The 22,589-nt window shown below is 35.5% G+C and overlaps 1 protein-coding gene across 1 annotated transcript in view; it reads right to left on the bottom strand.

Moving 5' to 3' along the window:
• LOC131668608 (zwei Ig domain protein zig-8-like) overlaps window positions 1–7,378 on the bottom strand; it is a 58,194-nt gene extending 50,816 nt beyond the window's left edge. Inside the window, exon 1 of the mRNA XM_058942926.1 lies at window positions 7,079–7,378. The gene's annotated coding sequence lies outside the window, so the exon portion shown is untranslated. The remainder of the gene's footprint in view (window positions 1–7,078) is intronic.
• Window positions 7,379–22,589: the final 15,211 nt, after the last annotated feature.

Here is a 22,589-nt window from a genome sequence, read left to right on the forward strand (position 1 = left end):
AATCTGATGTCTCGTTGTTTTGTTGTCTCCGGAACATCGCGAGAAAAGCAGGTAAAGAAGTTTCGTTTTTGTCGGGTGAGTTCAGTTGGATTCTCTAGATTATCGTCGGCAGCGACAAGGAAAGTATATTCAACAGTGTGTTACAAGAAAACAAACTACTGCTGGCGCGTGAAATTCGATGAAGCTCGCGTTACGTATTTCTCGGAGCAAGGAAGGAAAAGAAAAGAGACTAAGAGAGACAGGAAAGAAAGCCGAGGTTCAATCTTGTAAGATCGGGCGGTGAATCAAAAGTTTGACAAACAGCAAGCCCGTAGCCAAACTTATGTCGTTTCTCAATTAAATGTTTTCCTTCGCGCGTTATAGTCTGACTGGGTTAACGCATGCTTTCTCCATGACGCGCGCTCTTTTCCTTTCTTTAGCGACTTGAATTATCGAAGTTGGAAAAAAGCATGGGAGAAAGGAAAGAAGGAAAGAAAAAAAGAGGAGAGGGAAGACTCGAGTATTCGCTTCGCGAGGTACAGCAGTAGCCTAGGAGTAGCAGCAGCTGAAACTTTAAATTTCTCATCTCATGGGCCGCTAACGCTATAGCTACGCTACGTAAATTATCTCGTCGTAAATTCATAAGCTTATGCGCGCAGCTCCTCTCCAACTTCCTCCTCGCAAGCGCTGTTATAGCACGTCTTCATCGTCTTCTCAACCTGCCATTCCTGAAAAAGCTTCAGTTACGAAATTTCAATTTTCCATTTGATGGATTTCGCCTTATTTTATTTTTCAGACTTGCTACTTGAATTAATGCGAATCTACGCAGTCGGTTGATCATTATCGGTGAAAACTGATATTTTTTATATGAGCAATGACCTTTGCAGAATTTCGCAATACGTTGAGCACATTTTGCAATATGGAGTGCTGTAAAAAAATCAACTGTCGTTACGTGCACCTAAAGCCACTTGAACATCAAAGCAGATATATACGAGCAGAGTCCTAATTACATGCTGCTTTTTTTCCTTTACAATTACTCACGTGACACACACACACACACACACACACACACACACACACACACACACACATATCGATCGCCGTGATGAGTGCGGTTGTAGCGTCAAAGGGAAATACGATTGCATGAAATTTTGGAGGAAGATGGGCGAGCTGCACAACTTTCCAAAACGAATATAAAAGTCTGCTATGAATCCGGGTCAGCTTGACATGAATGAAATTGTCGATATTTCTTATAAAACGCTAGAATCTATTTGAGACCTGCTTATGTAGCTATTTTTCTTGATTTAAATCAATATACACTAAGTCACTGAGTGAGCGACACTATTCTGTCAACTATTAATATTTTTTTTTATTGGATTTATGAAAACCTTCTTCAATCCGTCACTTAAAATCAATTTATATTTATAATATTTCAATAACCTGAAATGAAGAAAAATCTTGACGACGGTATATGTACTATTTCCCACAATTGCAATAAAAGCTACGGAAAGACGACTGGCAGGTCAAGTTACGGCGAGCAGCAGTATCAGGAGATAATCATCTGAGAACTTATTGTCGGTCACGGTATAAAAAAATAGGAGAAAGAGAGAGACAGACAGACAGAGAGAAAGAGGAAGAGATAAGCGAGAGGATCCGAAAAGGGCGTGTGCGAGGCCCGCACATACACATACCGCTACCACCAAGCGATAAACTCGGGCAAAGATCGATCCTTGGGGAAATAAAGTTCGCGGTAGTGACTCGTAGTTGACCTCTCTCTCTCTCTCTCTCTCTCTCTCTCTCTCTCTCTTTTCGCCTTGTTTTTCCTTCAGCCAATATGTATGTGTGTATTTAGATAGGATTTTCGCGTAATTTTATGTGTGCAAAGACGTGATTTAATCAAAATCGTGAGGGAACGGAAAAAATAAGATACGTGACGCTTCTCTTTCTCTTTTGAATTCCGATAGAATTACCGCCTGTCCCTTTGAGTTACTTCCTTGATTCTATCATGACGATGCTTGCCATTCAAATGCTATGCCATGTGTATGCGAGTTCACTTCTTTTCGCTGTTTGTTATCCCTTGACTTTTTATGGCGGAGGGCTACACGCTAATAACATCATGCATCATTGGCTAAAGGATAATTCGCTAGACTCTACGTGGTTATAACTCCGCAGAGAAGGATGGAGGACTACCCTAAAAGTTGTGACCTAAATTCGTGTATTCGCCCGTGGGCTAATCCGTCAAATCTTGTTTCTTATTGCTATGCAAATTTCATGTGGGAATAAGTAGAAAATCTAGCCACAAATCAAACGGTATTAGAAGCATATACATTTAATGACATAATACGCGTCGGCAAAACATGCTATTAAAGCTTTCTTTCGTTTTTTCTTATTATGGGGACATTAGCTATTTAAATAGGAATACGATGGACATAACCACTGTGTTATTTCCATTATTTTACAAACGTGAATACTGAAACCTTACATATATTTGTTGCCAACTATTCAATCACTGTATGTTCCATTTATTTTAATTAACCGAAATTAGTAGTTTGTATCTAATTTTATTTCAATTTGATTATTTGTTGATTTCTTTAATTGTCGATTTCGCCTACCATAGTTTTATCTCAGTTGAAGCTATGCTCGATCACTTTTAATATTTCGTTAACCGATTCGTCAATCTCTTTAGAATAAAATAACAGGCCGATAGTGTTGTTGTCAGAACAAATGCACTTAGTCGACTTATATTTTATTCATTCATTACAAATTGGATTTCTGAAAATGTAGATTGCAATCAAAATCAAATTAAATGACCTTTGATATGAATGTCAAAAATATATGAAGCAACTTTCAATTATTTTATAAAATTAAAGGGAACCTACGAAATAGATGGAAATTCGATTTTGCAGTAACAGAAGTGATTTTCCAATATCCAAATAAGATTTATGGCTGAAAATACGCATCGAATCATTCTTAATTCTGTAACAATATATATTCCGTAAGCATGATAGCATATACTTATGGAAGAATCCATTAATTCAGCCTCATCCCCCTTTAACTGCTAAAACACAAAGACTCTGCACAATTAGGCGATGGCTTTTCGGTTAAAATCTATTTCGTGTACCCTTAAGATGGTAAGGAAAGGAGCTTGTTTTGCTAATTATTGGCAGTTGAATAAATAAATTGCTGTAAGTGTATTTATAGACCGGTTGAAATACATAAGGGGCACAATGAAAAGATTGTTACAGTAACTTGTGTGTATATATAATATACAGTTATTATAACCAATGAGTAAGATTAAAAACAAAAGAATGAAAGAAAGCGAACGATAAATCCAGCGCAATTAGTGCTACAACGTGAGCTTAACGAATAGATCTCTTTTTTATGTTGACCTCTTCAAACATATCCCCACGCGGACGATGGTAACTTCGTTTATTCGCGGGAAGCTACCTCTTTAACACGTTTGGCGTTACGAGCTCGATAATTACGGAATTCTTTTTTCTTGCTCTCTCTCTCGCCCACAGGGAAGGATGGCGCGATTCTCTCTCTCGACGCGAGAGCACAATGGAAAATTTGCATCGGGTGGAAAAAATCGCTCTCTCTCTCTCTTTTTTCGAGTGAGTTGAGCGTTGGATGCTCGTTAGTAACAATCGACCACGTAATTGCGACAAATTGAAAGCATTAGGAAACAGAAGCGTATACGCGCGCTACGAATGAAAAGAGAATGAGAGATAGGTAGAAGCCGCGAGGTATAGTGGCGATGCCAAGTTCGATTAGAAGCTTAACTTAGCTCTCGGTTCGTTCTTTGGGTTGTAATCTAATTTGCTGTGTCTAGGGTGAGTCTAATGGCTCAGAGAAGTCGTTGTTGCTCGTCAACGACGTGAGGTCTTCTCTCGTCTAATTCATCGATGAGCAAACCTCTCTCCCTTTTATTTATACGTTTTCTCTTTCTTTTTCCCTTCATTAATCTCCTTACCTCTCTTGTAACTTTTCTCGCTGTTTGCTTTCTTTCGTTGCTGCTGCAAAAGTTTTCGTATTTTCGATACTCAACTTTTTTCCTCTTTTTTTCTTTATTTATTTATTTTAGTTTACACACCGTGCCACACTTGCGGATCGAAAATCGGCGTATACACGCGGTAAATAAAATGTTTATTATGTTATGTAAATACGACGTTTGAGCATTGATGTTTACATCAATGCTGCATAAAGTTTATCGTGAAAATTTTGTGCATTATCAAAATCAGCCGAGTATACGAAACTTTCGAAGGCACAAAAAAGCACCCTCTAAACTGATGTTTGTGTATCAGTAAAAGAAAGTTGGAATTATAAAAATCAGCGTTTAACTTGATGAGAACAACTGTATGCCGTAAAAATAGCTAATGGCTTATTGTAACTCGGTATCTTCTTTTGACGATAAAACTCTTCATGCCTATATCTCCCTCAAATGTGCCTTTTTTCCTTGTATATACGGCCAAATATGAGGAGATAACTGCACTACAAGATTTATATGTTAAATAATGCACCTGTGTCGATAAATATTACATTTTTTAGACTGCCAAAGTGTTTAAAAGCAGTTTAATTATCTTATAACCCAATTTCATTTTTCAACCAAAGAATAATGAAAACTTATTATCAGTAAAAAATATGTATGTTTGATAAGCTAAATTAGAGCGTATCCTTCAGTATTAATTATTTTCAACCTATAAAATTAATATAACACTTTATGTTATGTAATATTTAACGATCAAACAAAAATGAAGTGTAGAAGCATTATAACATATGTATACTTAATCAAACAGCTTTAAATGTACAGCTTATTAATATTTATTGTTATTCCGTGCTGTACTTTTATTCAATAATTGTATTTTGAAGTAAGTTCACGCGATAATCATTTATCTTTTACATGCGTACATCTATATGCATACAAGTAATAATACTCGAACTATAAGTCGTATAGATTCTTTCGTCATTATTTTCTGTTTTAAATATAATTAATCATAGTAAACAGCAGCAGATTCACAAACTCCTACTCGTTATTTTTTAATATATTACCAGGAAGTATATTGTAATTTTTTATTGTAATGTTATAATAATAATATTGCAATAGCTATTTGTAATCCGTTCTTGTAATTAGGTAGAAAAGTGATCCTCTTTTTTCGTCCCCTTTCGTATATGTGGATACGACCACATGGGCGGTTTAATGCGAAAACAGCAGAGCAAGCTATTTTTCGAGTGTAACAAGGGAGAAAGACACAGCAAGCTGAATTAGACGAGAAAAATTAATTAATTTCTACGTCTTGAGAGATAATGTAGTAGTAGTAGTAATAGTAGTAGAATAAGAAAAGAAAAAAAATCCAATTTAATAGGTAGTTGGAAGAAGAGTTTTCTTTTCTGAGAGCAAGAGAGAAGGAAGAAACGTCTTTTCATTACGGAAAGCTCGAATTCGTTTTTTCTTTTATTCAAAGCGTCGGCCACCGCTGCCGCTGTGTTCTAGTTACTCGCGAACTGATCTTGAACTAACGTTGTTTTTATATATATTTAATTTTCCACCTACAATACATACAATTAATTAATTGCATGAATTTCGAGAACAATAGAGAATTTTGCAATAATATTACCTCGGGAAAAAAGAGGACGAAGGAAACAAAAATATGGAGTGACAATTTCGGCAACTACACTAATTAACTTAAATATCCCAAAAGCTGCGACTCTCTATCTCTCTCAGCGACAGTTAAAAATAGACGGTCTTTTCAACGAAATGTGGGACAACGAAAAAGTTCGGCACCCCTTTCACACATATAGTCCAACAAGTCTTCACAGTGCGCATGCGTACTCGTGCGTATACATAAACGCGTGGCGCAGACTTAATAGATTAGCGGCGCTTAAAAGCCGCGTCGTATCTCTTTTGCGAGACGTCGACGGATGAAAGGGAAGTATCCTTAGCGCGTATCACAACAGTCGACTAGCCGATACTGCCGCGAAAGCTTTATTTTTTTTGCAATCGACACCTTCCCTTTTATCGGTATTTGATTTTTCATGGTTATTTCTCGCTTTGTAATTAAGCGCCTGCGAAACGAAGATCCATCTGGGTTGGAAGCTCGTTTTCTTTTTTTACCACCGGCGACGCATGAAAGATTTAAATGAGAATCCCCTTCCTTCCTTCAAGGAACGACTGAGAGAGGATACTTTTAATAGAAGCCGATAAGTATCTCGCCGAATCGGAGATTAATAAACGCCTTGAGGAAGATTTTAAAAAGTCTCCGCGTTATTAATGCATTTCACTTTGGTCCCTTATCAGTTATCGGCTTTTTCAGACGATCAATTTGCTACTCTCTCTCTCTCTCTCTCCCAGATCGGCGATTAAATTTTATCGGCGAGTTATATTGACGGTTTCGTTATAACGAGTTCTTTTATAATGTAATATTCAATTTCATTCCGAGTATAAATATAATAAATGATATTAGGCTGACGAAGAAATCTCGAATTAAATTAAGATTATATTGATATTGAGTCTTTAGTTGAGTATCGAATAGAGGTTGAATAGAGTTTAATTGTTACGCACAGGTCATTGAATGGTGGAAATAAATGAGACATCTCTACGACAGATTTTTATTTCTCAATTAAACGCGTTGAAAGATAGAAACCTCGTGAGAATTTATTAATAAATTTGAACGAGATCGACTCGGGATTGATTATCCACCTCCTTTGCCCCAACAAAAAATTGATCAATCGCGATCGTATAATGTGACAGATCTGATAAATTCAACGTTAAGATTTATGTAGCCATTTAGTAACAAATTGTTTACCGCCCTTTTCGTGTCTCGTGTCCAGAAAAGATGATATCTGTGAATTTATTTCATTACAGCTTTCTTGGAAAATAATTGAAATTGTATAGAAATGAGCGAACTTAATTTTCACTTCGTGTGTATGCCAGTAGGTCACCACTGCGGAACAATTACACGTTTTCGCCATCCGACCGTAAATATCAGCAATGTTACAGAAAACAGATAAGCCGCGCGAAACTCATTTCGGTCTCCCGGAAAATTACTTGCAGAAGAGCATCATTAACAAGCATCATTCGGTAGGTCTTCACATGGCTCACCTATATATCAAGAAGCAGACAAACGAAACATTGACAGCAGCAACGATGTCATGTAGCCAGTCAAACAAGATGCCTACAATCAACTTTCACAGTGAGTTACGTATACACGTTGTCACTTGATCTCAGAGCGAAACTCAACACGATCAACAGCCACGAGATAGACATAGATCACTCGCGAGGTTAAAAACTGAAAGAATATTGTGTTGGCATGGGCCCGCCTGATCACATGGTCGTTTGGCGCAGAGCGGGCCACAGCCCGCGAGACACTGTGGGAGCGGTTCGTTCCTCTCTCTTTCTCTCTCTCGCGCGCGCGCTCTCTCTCTCTCTCTTCTGCTACCACCACCACCACCACTGCCAACGCCAGCAGCAGCAGATGTAGGAGAAGGGCGCCAGCGCAGGCGCCCCCGAGGCATTGATCTCTCAGATTCCACGGCGCCAAAGATACTCATCGGCGACGAGCGCGATCTCGCGGATTCCTCCTTTCGCACGCGACTTCTTCGTTTGCAAGAGAAAAAGGGTGATAGTGAGAGAGAGAGAGAGAGAGAGTGTTATCGATTGTTTATTTTCTTTTTTTCTAATTTTTTTTCTTTCTTGCTGATAGATGAGGCTTTTACGGAATTCAATTTTTCTTTTATAGTTTCGCTCGTGAGCTGATTTCCTTTTATGGGATAAAAATTTCAAGGAGGGTTTCTTGATTTTATGTAAAACTTTCGTAGATGAAAACCAGCTTGCGAAGGAGTTGTAAAAGAGAATTGTAAATTAGTTTTTAATGAGTGACAGTTTTTGATTTTGAGTTATACAGATGAGACAAGGTTTGCCGTTTTGTTTGAACAGCGGTATTTCCAGATTTTTTATTTTACTCATGAAAGCAAAAGTTACTCAACATGTTAGAATATTTTTTCAAAATTAATCATAAATCAAAACGTTCAGGGAAGATTGTTTTAGGTATTCGTTAAATGAATGGATTGTCATCCAAAAATAAAGCAAGTTATTCCGAGCATGCTTTTTTTTTCTTTTCTTAAAGGTATGGGAAGGGGACAAGGATTCGATTTTATACAACCGCATTATCTTTGTGCGGCATTCAAAAGCATTATAGGATTTTTTGATAGAATATTTTAGATACATGGAATTTATAACATCTTGTGACGTAAAAATGTCTGCTTTTGTATATATTTAGCTGATAGAAATAAACACTTTTCAGAAGTTTTATAGTGAGATTTATCATTTCCGATATATTAAGAATAAATGAAGTTTTTTACTAATCGTATTTTTTAACACATTTTTTATACCTAAGTTTTGTAAACAATGATCATGAGTTTTCGTAAATAATGAAAATAATAAAATTTGGCGTTTATTTGCAATAATTTAATAAATATTTTTAAACGAACAATGAGTTTCATTCAGTATTTCAATGTTCTTTTTACAGATCCTAAATAATTACTCGTGAAATGCTTTTATCCTGAGAAAATGTAATTTTCAGATGTTGAAACTTTATCAAATGAATCGATCCGATAAACTTGAAGTTCTAAATTCAGGAACAGCAAGTTTTGATAAAGTTGTTAAGCTTTGACAGATACTTTCTTCAGTGATATTGCGTTTCAATTACACACCGTGCAGACACGAACGCCAAACAGAAAGAAAACTATGTGTAGAGACTTGAAAGACCTTCAAAGTTCATGTTCAATTATGCAGCCAAAAAGTTAGTCGAAGCTATCTCCTTACCGCATCGGCTGTAGTTTCAATTTTAGAAGAGCCCGGGCTCGGAAGATGAAAAGAGTGGGAGAGAGAGAGAGCGAGCGAGCGAGCGACGCACGATTGAAGGGTCCAGAGGAAAGGGCCGCTACTTTATGCAAAAATTAGATTAGATATCCGTCCGCCTTTTACGAGCGTCCTTTTTCTATCCTCTTTGCGCAGTATCCTTATTCCTTTGATGCCAATGTCTTATCTCGTTTTTCTATCGTTTCTCTTCTATCTACGAAATTCTTTGAATTTGAAACTCGTTGACGCATGACTTGTGATCGCATTACTTGTAACTGCTGAATAGCAACTCATTACTTAACGAATTCCTCACGGACTCGTTTATGTTTGCGTTGAATTTATTTTCTCATCACCTCAATTCAATTCACATGATCTTTCTCTTCTTTCGTTGATGATCCTCGTAAATGTCTTTCGGAATTTTTTTAACGCGATAGCTTTTATTTTATTATGTTTTCAGTTAGTCCTGCGCACACATTCGTTTGATACTAGGAATACGTAATTAAGAAGTATGATAGTGATATGAGCATAGTTAATGATTTTATTTGATTCTATTGAAAATTGAGTTTCCAATAGAAATTTAAATAAAGATCGTGAAATACCTATTAATATACTCTAAAACAATCATCAATGTAGATTCATTTAATTTTAAAACTATAATCTTATTAACTCACAGTCGAGACATGTGAAAGAGATAAATACAATTTAATCATCTGTGTGTATGATCTTTCAACAGATATCTACATTTTCTGAATTATTGTGCGATTCAGTCGAAAGATTCTAATTCTCATAAACGTAAAACCTTCGTAGTTATGATAATGTAAATATTGAGAGGAGGGAGAACAATTCAGGCAGATAAGTTTATGGATAGGAGAACAGTGTGTTTTGAATAAAAAAATTAGCACTAATCAGATTATATGCTAAACTGACGGTGTGAAGTGCCCATCAATTTTCAGCTCACGGATATTAGGAATAACATACGCGCGTATCTTAAAAAACGATGTTCTTCAGAAAGTCCGAGGTGATCAGACTTTCGTTGAATCGAACTGCGAGGAAAAAGAACCCTCTTTTCAAAATAGTCGAGAGAGAGTGGTAACCGAGTGGCTCGTGCGTCGATCGACGAACAAGGACCCAGTGTGAATTTTCACATATGTGAACTGCGATTAATAGAAAAAGTGGAGTTTATATCTGTTTTAGTATGTAAATTAGACGACGCTGGAGTCGACTTGTAATTCACGTTAATGACAGGAGTATTGCACTATCTGCTGCACTCTTATAAACTAGAATGAGTATCGAATAAATATAAATTATCGTAATTTGAGGAGATTAATTAATTAAATAGTCTCAATTTTAGAACACTGATTATTCACGCGTAGCTGATTAAAAAATCTAAAAATTGCATATCCAACTGTTACAATAAGAAGCTGCTCCATAAATGAACGCGTAAATCCTTCCACAACGTTATAAGCAAGAGCATATCCGTTCAGTACACAGCGTTGCTTTTATATGAGAACGTGCTACCCCGCCTCTTTTTAATCGACTTATGCTGTGTGGCTCGTAAAAAATCGCGTGAAAAATATGTCACGCCAGGATCAAGAATAAAAGTTAAATTTTTTGAATGGGCGTGTCAGCTTTCGTTACGTTCGTGCAAGTGCTTTCACTTTTTCGTATATCTTGTGTAACGAAAATAAAGCCAGCAATTATTATACGGGTCGCTAGAAGAATCGCGTGCAAATTTATTTGAAAAAATTCAAGTTACCCAAATATATATTACATTAGTACCTCGAATAAAATTGTCTATTAGCAAGCAGGAATACATAATCCCTTCATATAATCAGAAAATTTGGACCATAAATCACATGGGGTGAGGTAGATGACTTTTCCTTTTTGCGTGTATGCCGGTCTAAAGCAAGGCAATAGGGTGTTTCGAACTTCTCGGACTTTATATAGGGCTCGTGTGCACAAGTCTATAATTGATTTTCCACGTATTGGAAAATGTCGCTACGGCATTATTGGGTATACGCCTACTGGCACGCTCGTGTTGGGGATTATAATGCTGCACGCTCGTACTGCACGCTCTTCTACGTGCGGTGCTTTTCTTTCGTGAACATTTTATTGTTTTTCGTGTAATTTGATGGTTTTCTTGAAACCCAAAGTCAGAAAAAAATAATAAATATTTTTTACGATTATGAGACGTATATTATGAATACGGACATCTTATTAAAATCTATTATTTAGAGCTTAATTCAATTCCATGTTGATCGTTTGTAATATTTAAAAAAAATTTTGTGACGAATATAGTTAGATTCATCTACCGTAGTAAATTAAGTTATTCGAATTTAATCAGAAGCGTCAAATACTTATTTTTTAGGAAAAGTCTCTAATGATGAATATAATTACATATAATATACAAGGATTAAAAATACTAGATTAGAAAAATTTCTAATTAATTTAATGACGTATTTTTACGAGTCGTATGAATGGTTTTTATTTTTGGAAGCTTCTTTCTTAGTACATAAAGTCAACAACCATCGCAAAATTTCTAGAACATGTTCATATTGCATTACTTCGTGAATCGAGACAAAAACTGCTGCATAAATTTAGTGCCCTATATTTTCTATTTTCTTGCAGTAAATATAACTTTATTGCAAGTAAATGTATTTCAGGATATGTTTCATAAATTTAATCTGATACGTATAGAGAAAAGAACTATTCAAAAATAAAATTTACAACATTCAAGTTAATTCTTTGAAATCTCTACCAAAAACTTCATGTAGATGTATTCATGCACCGAAAAGTTTTCTGGTAAATTTTTTTTTGTTCAAGTTATCTCGAATGTTCGTGAGTAATTCAAGTATAAATACAGCAATTATTATTTTCATATAAAATTCGTTAATTTGTGTAAATTGACGTGTGAAATTTGAAGACACGTTATAAAAAGCCAATATCCTATCTAAAAATTATGTATTCACTGAGTAGGCAGTTGAGCGATGACCATGATATGACATTTTTCTCTCTGTCTCTCTCTCTCTCTCTCTCTCTCTCTCTCTCTCTCTCTCTCTCTCTCTCTCTCTCTGTCTCTCTCTCTCTCTCTGTCTCTCTCTCTGTCTCTCTCTGTCTCTGTCTCTCTCTCTCTCTTCCTCTCTCTCTCTCTCTCACTCTCTCTCTCTCTCCTATATTAAATTCTCGTCAAGGATAGAAAAAAGAGAGGGGAAAAGGCAACGTAAAAGAAATGTTAATGAGCTAAGCTTATCTCCTTGTGAAAGCGTGTCATTGATCTGCTCATAAGGTTTAGCAACCGATTCATCATATGAACGTCTTATATAAGTTGCGTTTTATCGACCAACGCATTGTGTAAGATAGCCGAATGATGATACATCTCGCTAGGGTCTTTCTTTTTTCTACTTCAACGTAGTTTTTGGTGAGTTATACTTGACACGACTTCAATAGATTTCGGATAATCTGGAAGATCAATCTGATATCAAAGCAGCATGGATGGATTACTAAGCATCCGTGTTTTCAACGAAGGCGAAAGTTTTTCTCAAAGGCTTTTTTTAGTTTTCAATGTAATTTCCTTTTATGAGGAAATGTTTTTCCTAAGGTTCTACCACTTTTTAAAATCCCTGAAAAATATGATTTGTCAAACTCTTCAAAATCAAATTTTGTCTCGACGATTACCGCCTCGTTTTAACTGAACTTTTTCCCGCATATCACGTTTTGATACTAGGAAAAGAAAAAAGTCGCAGGGAGCCAGATCAAGTGAGTAAGGTGGATGCCGCAACAATTCGTAACGCAATTCCTACAATTTGGCCACGACAATTCCGGATGAGTGAGCTGGTGCATTGTCGTGATGAAGCAGCACTTTTTTTCTTTGCCAAATGAGGTCATATTTCTTTCAATTTTTTATGAAATTGTTCTAGTAAAGTACTGTAGTATTTCCCAGTGATTGTGCTACCCTTCTCTAAAAAGTCCATTAGGATTATTCCCTTTAAATCCCAAAAAGTCGTAGCCATGACCTTTCTGGCCGATGGAACTATCTTGTTCTTTTTCGGAGATTTACCTGAAAAAATTCAGTATTTTAATTATCCCTTGATCACTGATATATGCTAATGGATTTAAATTTCATGAACGTTTATTATGCGATGCAAAAGCTCCGACGGAGTTTCTCAATTAAAAAGGTTCAAACACTGCTTCGAAGTTGACAGTCGTTTTCACTTATTATCTACCAAAAGCAATTGCGGCACCCATAGGACCGACAGCATTCTCATTCCTTATCGTGCAAAATCTTGATTCCCATTCCGTACGATACGACTATGGTCTCTGCTACTTCGCGCACTTTCGTTTAGCAATCAGCGAGAATCACGTCATAGACCTTTTCAACGATTTCCTCAGTGACCACTTCTAACGGGCGGCCTGGGCTCCCTTCATCGAAAACAGATGTACGGCCATGTTTAAATTCGTTGAACTAATATCTCACGGTTGTTATAGATCGTCAAGGATCCCCATAAACAGTATCCTACTTTGTTTTTATTTCTTGACACGTTTTACCGTCCAAAAATAAAAAGTGAATTACCGATCGACATTACTCTTTTTCCATTTTATCAAAAAATACCAAACATGTTTAGTGCAAATCGCTGTCAAATCAAAACTAATTTACGAGTAACTTAACAATTTTTTACTGCGTTAATTTACGGTTTTTATAGATATATCAATATTTCCGAATTTTCGAAACAAATACTAGTTGTAATTGTAATGTACCTTTTTGGAATTCGCTTGTGTATCATAAGATCAATTATAGGTAGATCTTTTGTTAGAGAAATCAAAGTTTTGACGTTAACCGCACTTTATTGTTTTTCTACTTTAAGTATTAAACATCGGTTTAATGAAAAATTCTCACTTAGTCTGTTTCCTAAAAGTTATTTTTTCTTTTGCCACTGTTACATCCAACATTGGTACATGCGGTTAAAGAAGTTTTGTAAAAGTAAGTAATCTACTTCCAAGTAGATTAATTCCATAGAAAGTTGAGAAACACTAAATTACCGACCTTCTATGTAAAGTCAATTTCAGCGGTTACATCAAGTTCCAAGCTGCTGTTCATTAATTTATATACAATGAGTGGGGCAAAAACGAGATGTACGAAAATGGAAGAAGATAGAGAAACCCAAAGTAAAAGCTAAACGTTCAGAAGCTCGTACAAAGTCAATCTTAGTTTTTTAAGTAGATTGTCGGGTTTCTTTATCTTCCTCATTGACATTTATTTCTGGGTAAAAAAGTTTTTTAATAATTCTCAAGGTACAAATATTACTTTGTGTAAAATTCTGTATCTTATACGATAGAACTATTTGCAATTTTGAAAATTGAAAGGCTATATTCTTAGCCCTCAGAATAATTTCGAATGTTATCAAATTTTACCAAAAAAATTTAAAGGTTTCGAAAATGACTTCTGAAGACTTGACACTTTTATAAAAGTGTCCAAATCGAGAGGAGCTGGGATCTGCTTTTCAGAATAGCTCATATCAACCATTCACTACTCCGATCTTACTCCTCAATTTTTTTGCGTGGATTTCTGCAGAATGCTAGATTTTTCACTTCTTGGTTTTTTTTCGCTCTTCTACATATCCTTTCTAGATACTTTTTTTTCAGTTTTCTCGCCCACGCTTCCGACTTGCATTTATGCTTACTCGGTGAGGTCACTGACTGTGTTGCTTTCGTAAATATGAAAGGCTGCTGACTGGCCGACAGATATATCACTCTCTAGGACATACGTTTTCCAGCTCGCTTGACAACTTGCTGACGTATGGTCGTCGCTTGTTTTATTTCTTTTTTTGTATTTTTGCTGATTTGCCTCGATCAATACGTACTCTTGATGCAGTACAAGTTTTAACATAATAAAGTTTAAACAATCTTGATTATTTATTACTTTTTAAATACTAATAGAAATACATATCTTGTTTATTGAACTAAAATATCAAATGTTGCAGACGGAAACAAAATTTATTTGTAGTTACGTTAAATAAAGACCTTTTGTATTTCAATTCACAACCATCACCGTAAGGTTTTCTTGTTGTAAACTCTTTTCAACGTATACATCTATGAAAATTTACTCGCAGCTCGTAAAGTTCTGTACATTTCAAAAGTTGCAATAAAAGTTTCGCAGCTGCGAAACAATGCAAGCGAAGAATCCTGTAAAGTTTCTGGGAGAAAATGTTTTTCAAGAGTGTACTTTGCAATTAACAGAAAGATTGGATAACCATCTGACGGTAGACGCCACTTTGATAAAAACAACTATTTACGCTTGTTTGAAATACTCAACTATTATTTTCTACGTGAGGACGAAATGTAAAATTGATCGATGCTTGGTCAAATGAATCAAATGCAAACCTCACTATATATTTCTTTGCCTTGGCTCTTTATCTTTTCCGCGTGCGCATTTCTAGTTCATTTGCTTTCCGTGTCTTTTAGATTTCAATTATATTCCACCCGATTGACTCTCACACAACTTTCGATATATATACTCATTATTTCGATCATTGCAGTCGCCCGCGGCTTCCGTTAGTTTCTTCTTTTCGTACTCTTTCGTTGAATGTTAACAATGTTAAGCTCACTCAAGAGCAAAGTTTATTTCGTTGCCGATAGCAAGTACAAATTTTGTAGTGTCAACGAGTTATCGGCTCGTATTATATTCAAGAGTAATTGGCAAACTTATTTATTTAGAGACTTCGCAGAAATAGACTGCACTGATTATTCCAAATTGATTAATTTTTGGGGAAAACAGCATTCTCGGAAATAACAAATGATTATTTGATTAAAAGCTAAAAAGATAGAACTATTTTTAATTCAATAATGGCTACTTCTCCACAAAAAAACAATACTTTCAATTTTACAAAGAACATACAAAAGAGTCAGGCGAGACGCTGCTCAGAAGAACTAATTGTTTTTACGACAAACAAGGTTTTATTTGTTACCAAAATAAGAAGAAAGAGAAACTTCGTTTGAGTACGAAAGGCGCGTTGCTTTTTCACAATTCTATCGTAGCTTAGACAATGTTTACTCCGGCGATGTTCGTCTTGACTCCGCGCCAAGCGCCACAAACAATACGTAAAAGCCTTTCGTGACGATGAATTGCGAGCGGGCGCGCGACTAGAAGTTTTGTTGGCACTTCGACTAATAGTAATGGGAGGCCGTTTAGTGGCGCATTCACGCGTACGTTTGTCTTCGATCTTATGGTTAACATTTCGAATTGGAAAAAGAAATTAGTTCATTTTCTCGGCTGATTTCACATTGAAACTTCACGTTTTTATCGTCGCTAAAAAATATTATTACATGCCTCAACGCTCTGACACCTGCCGAAGTGACAGTAAATTTTTTTGCTTCTATAAAACAAAACGGCAAAGATTATGTAATAGTGCTGGCAAAGAAATCATGTTCAGCGTGAGTAGTACGCATAAACATTCGGTCAGACATGTGCGGTGGAGGTAAAGCAGTCGCGCGCTGCACGTAATTGCCATCTAAGATAAGCAAAAGTATTTTCGAGCAGAAAGTAACTTGCTAATGAGCGGCAAGTTTTAGTGGCACACACACGTAAACTAATCCTATGTGACGAGGTCTTTTTGCCTCACGCGCGCACCTATGCCAGGTTAAATAGTCACTTTGAGCGTGTGTGTAGTTTCGCTGAGTTCATTGTAGAGCAACTGGGGGGGTTGAAACTTGCTTTAATGGCCATTAGCGCAATAGACGCAATTATTAACAGCGCTATTTGTAAAGCGCACCATTCGTTGTTCCCAGTGAGTCGATTGTTTCCCCCTCTCTTTTCATGATTTATGCTCACGCCTACTGGTCAGACATTCTTACACTTGCAGTTGGGTGAGCATACGCAGTTGCTTTACTTTAAACTTCCCTATTAGTGTCGGCTTACAAATGCAGCGCGTAAAACGAGTAAATGATTTTATTCAAAGCTGAAATTGTATAATATGCCGCTATGTTGTTATTTCCTCGAAATAATAATTATTTTTCATAGAGAATGAATCCTAAATTATATACTAATTCAGTTATTCAAGCTGCCAAACGGTATGATCGAATTCCATCCAATTATCTAATAGAGCTAGTTGTGCCTAGTAGTTATCATGAAAGTCATAAAAACCTTTCAATTAAATTACTGTAAGACAAAGATTAATTAAACTAATTTCCATTACGGAATCCGGTTAGTTTATTGCTACTTACCATTAGATGTAATAGAGTTACGTTCGAGAAACGTGTCAAGTGAGGATTTAAAATAATGCGCTTACAAGGAGAGGCCAAAGAAATATAATTGCTTACCTTGTGAGTAAAAGATCGAGCGGAACAGAGCATTTTTTTCTAATCCTAAGGTTTCGCTGCCACATATGGGAAAAATTGTTTTGCCACTAGCGGTTTTATGGAGACTCAAGTCAATCCTTAAGGGTTCCGAAGTCAGCTGCAACAGAAAAAAGTATATACATATATATATTATATATATATGTATAGTAGACCGCCTGCGTGATCATTTCGTCGCGGAAAAGATACCTAATATGCTAATTTATCTGCCCAGTGTTATAATAATCGATACAAATAAAAATAATTTTTTGTGTAATTGCGTTGACAATTGCACAAAACATTGTAAGTATTTCTTTCACAGTATCGTAAAGTAGAAAACAAGCAATTAATTTTGTTTGGAAGGAAAAATCAATCAAATTCAATTTGCTATGCTAAAGATAAAAAAATCCCAAAAATACAAGTTAAACACGATAATTCACGACGTATCTGAATCTTCAGGTAGAACGAGACATTACGCATCAAAAAAAAACAAGAAAAGAATACGAATCTTTCCATTTACATATTGTCATGTATAATGATAATCGTAAGCATTTTGTGAAATATTATTGTAATGAGTTCCTTTAATTGATTATAAATATATTTATAATTATAATAAATTTCATTATACTTAAAAGAAAATATATTAACAATTTAATCTGTCATCTGCACAGATTTAGAAATGTAAAAAATATAACGATAGACCAATGATGATTATGATTGGAAACGCAAACTTGATCAAGTATTTTTTAATCGAGCTGATATTTTATTTTTATGTTGTGTAATAATAATTATAGAAATAGCCAGTCCAGTATCGTTAACCCGTTTGCTTATATTTTAATGGTGTTGCCTAAGAATTAAACACTTGTTCTAAATTTAACGAGAATTTCGAAGGATGCCTGCAATGCTTCTATTGTAATATATTACAAGCGCTGCTTATAATACCGATTCTAATCTTGATTGCCGAGACAGAAGCACTTCATAAAACAACTGTCTGATTACAACAGAACCATCTGGTTTACTGCTGTTTCCGTAAACTTTGTTCATTCTTAATTATTTAAATTTTACATAAAATTGAAAATAGTTGTAGTAAATATTATTGCGGTTCATTTATAAACGAAATATCCATAAATGTTGTTAGATTTATTTACCAAAATTAAATTAGCTATATTTGTCAGTTATTTCTTTGAAGACTGAATATAATATGAAAAAGATTAAAAATAAAAAAATATATTTATTGAATGATGCTCAAGTGAACAATAGTATTTTGGATTGGAGTATCATTGAATATTTCTTGATTAGTTTCTAGTTGGAATATTGGGATATAATTTGTAATTTTCCGAGAATTTATGAATTAAACATTTAGCAACTTTATAGATTCGCGTGCACGAACTATTCTATGACTCTATACAAACTAGAAAAGCTATCGATTTTCCAACAATAACTGCGGATAGCATTACGGAACATGATTATAAATGCGTTCTCGCCAACTTCATCCCTTTTTTTTGTCAGGCCAATATTTTCTCTCTGAAAAATTTTCGGTCGATTTTTCGCATGTGGCATAAATGGTAGAGCACTCACTGCGCCGGAAGAATTCGATATGCCGCGTGGTCTGCTGTAAAATATGAAGGCTGGCCGTTGTGCATGTAATGTAGCGATGAAAATTCCGTTCTATTTTGCAGACTTTTTTTTTTATCATGTTGTGCGGAAAAATGACCTATTTAAAAGAAGAAGATGAAAGTACTACCGACATTTCATGTCGTAGAAATTTATTGACTGACTATATTTATGAACATCGGATGTTTTTGAAAAAGTAGTAAAATATGGGGATAATTGAATTACTATTACAAATATTGTTTATTGGTACCAAACGATACCATTGAATATTCTATCCAGTGTTTCGCGGTGGAATTTTTTCTTTACCGCGTAGTCAGCACAATAATAATCATAACTCTCTGATTACGCTAATACATTTGTAATAAGTGCATTAAATTTTGCTAAAACATACAAATAAATATCTAATTGTTCGTTCTTAGAAAGCAAACGAGCAATCAAAAGAAAGTAGATTATAGAATTCAAGTTGTATAAGATTGGAGTTATTAGGTTATTGGGTTATTTAAATGGACGAGTTTAAAACATAAATTAAAGAGAGATTTTTATATTTCCAGTACAGATGGCAATCATATTACTTGTTCTATATTCGGAAATCAATCAATTTGTTCTATATTCAACATAACGTCGATACAGATTCGAACTCTCAATCGGCCTCGTGAAGCATCAACACCAGCACACGAAACGAGAAAAGAAATTAATTGCAATACACCAGAGCAAGAAACAAACTGAAAAGTGACGAGCTGGTTGCTCACGTAACAGGGAGAATCCAATTCGTGAGCGTGGAATCCGTTCGCCGGAAGGAAGCCGTTCGGTGAGTAACGACCGTCGACGTGCGCACGTACGTGCACCGCTATCTTTCTGACCGATCTCGTTTCTGTCATGTTTCTTTTTTTTCTTCGCCACGGCTACGACGACGATGCCGTCGCATCCTCTCTTTGGAGCTCGACATCTCTATCGACTACCTGCGCGGACTTTCCATTAGTCGGAATGCCGAGAAATCGGAGTACGTTGCCCGGGATCCATATACCAATTTTAGGAAGTCAGCGTCCATTATATTACACGTTGCTTTTTGCCTTTATATATTTTTGTTATTTTCCCTCTTTTAAGAAAATTTGACATAGACCGTGAATCAAATAGTTGGAATAAGAGTCTAGCAAATATATATATATATAAAGTGTCTCAATTAAAAGGCAAACAAATATCAAGAGCACGCTCTTTCTCACTCATAGTGTCAGTTATTGAACCCTTGGGAGGATGTGCATATATGTGCGAGAGTTTGGAGAGACGTTATTGTCACGAATCAATAATACAGACTGCTATATCGGTTTCCAGTATTCGTTAACATGAATGACATGCTCGATAACAATAAGAATTATGCTTTGACAACATTCAGTTTGAGCCGCGCGAGAAAGTGTTTTGTTATATGTTTTTATACATTGTTTTTGATATACCGTGCAATGCAAAATTTGACGCATATTTTCTGAAGTACAGTTATGATACATAATAATAATTAATCGGTAATAAAATGCTTGTGTTTCTTCTTCCATATCTTTGTGAAACTTAATCAACGTTATGCTTACAGATAAAATATTTTTTTTAAACTCATTTCACAAAAACTGAACTCTTTTTATTGAACTATACAATAATAGCTTTTTGACAAAACAACTTTTTTGGTTTGTCAAGTTTGACGTTACTCACAAATGTACAATTTATCATTAATATTGCCTTTATAACCAGAAAACGACACTTGCAGCTATTCTAATATCCCGAGGTAATGAAGGAAAATAATGGGCCACGAGGGAGAAAATGGCTGCATCTAATTACACTTGATCACCTGAAAGTACAAAGTAAAGTAGATAGATTCATCTTCACTAATTAGCTCACTTAAACTTTATAAAATATGCATTGTAATCAGCTAGTCAAAATCGGAACAATAACAACGACTCACTGCAAAGATACATAAGAGAACTGCAACAGACGAAACGCCATTTATATAATCTAATATATGATGAGGTATTGCAACTTTATATATTAATATAACTTTTAGATATTTTTATGTCAAAATCTAGGTGAATAATAATATCTTCTAATATTCATGGGATATGTGATATTTACACAAGCGAAAAGCCGATAGCCATTGCATGCTCCACGTTTGGAGCAGTTGTATGCGTATCTGTGTGCATATGCCAGTAGAGGGTATTTGCACGTTTAAATGGAAGAAATGGTAAGATTTAGGTCACGTGAAAATTTCGTGCCAGCAAAAATTTTCTAATAGCTGTCCCTTAAAAATCCGTGTGATCGATAACTTTTTTAAAAATTTTTGTTGCAGTAACGAGGCTTCATTCAATAACATGATCAAATCCTGTAGTTTAATGAGTATTATGAGATTGATCAACAGGCTAGAGCATAGTGAACAAATATAAAACAATGAGTATAATGAAAAATACGATTTCCGCACCCACGATGAAAAAAAAACGCAGGGCCATTATCGCAAAAAATACGTGAACTGGAAAAAATTGATAGTAATCGATGGAGCGAGTGAAGAGTGCGCAAAGCGCACGTTATTAGCTTGCTGCATCCACGTTATTGCACTTCTCTTTCGCTTCGGAAAAAAAGGAATTTTCTTTTTGCGTCCTGTGCATTTATGTACGCACGCAGAAACCAAGCCTTGCTTGGCTACGCAGTATTTTGTACTTTCAGCAATATAATCCATACATTGGATCGTCTTTATGCAAAAAAATAATAATAATAGTAAAAGCTCGTTATTTTTTCTTTTTTTTTGTTTGTCCTCTTATTTCGGCGATAAAAGGCGAATAAAACCGAGAAGCATGTACGGCCTCTCGCAGCGCGGTGTGATAATCCCTCGACACGTTTTGAACAATAAAGTAATTTATCGTCGATACATTAATCACAAACAAAAGCCACGCGGATCGCTTGTAAGCATTCCCTATGGACGCTCGTCTTCTCTATGTACATAGTATAATGGCTAATTGCTGGCGCTCTCTGCTCGAGATGTTCAGCTAGAGATGCAACTCTCTCTCTCCCTCTCTCTCCCTCCGCCTCTCTAGTTATCTGACCCTTGCTGACCTCACGATGACCCAAACGCGTTGCTTGCGTTCTATACCATTATACTTCGCCTTTGTTACGTGCCAGTGATTCTAGTGTAATTAGACACGTTTCTGAAGAATCACTTTTCGATTCTATCTGAAAAATTTCTTGCGATCAGTTTTACCCTTAAATTGCTTTCGTTTCGGTAAAGTTTCCGCCGCAGGGTACGATATCAATCCACCTTTGCATTAGCTTTTCTTATCGTAATAATCAATAATGGTAAGTTAGAACGAGTTCAATGATATGGATTCTGAAAGTTATGTGATCATTAATGTCGAAAGACAATTTCAAAAAGTACGATATTTTTACTTTAATGCACATGTAAAAAAGATGGCACATACGTCTAATGGTTTTCAAGTGTATTGTACACTGTAAGAAAATATTATATTTCAAAATTCCATTTCACGGATAAGCTTCGATTTCCCATCCACTGCAATCCACTAGAATCTATTTTGTAAAAAAAAAGACGTATTATTTGATTTGCTAGGTTAGTAAAAGGTTTATTATCTTTTGTAATGAGTGAATAAAGGTTATATAAGACTTGAGTGTTTTAAAAAAAATTTGCACAATTAATCATCATAGCGGTATTATCTACTCATCATAATATTATGGCATTTTCAAGTTCATAGTTTTCATAATTCTCTTAAAAGAGCTGGTAATCAATTTCTAAGTTTAAAATTTTTTTCTAGCCACTTTTCTGAGGCAT

Source organism: Phymastichus coffea, unplaced genomic scaffold, assembly GCF_024137745.1.
Source record: "Phymastichus coffea isolate CEN01 unplaced genomic scaffold, Cenicafe_Pcof_1.1 PCOF00081, whole genome shotgun sequence".
Taxonomy (NCBI): Eukaryota; Metazoa; Arthropoda; class Insecta; order Hymenoptera; family Eulophidae; genus Phymastichus; species Phymastichus coffea.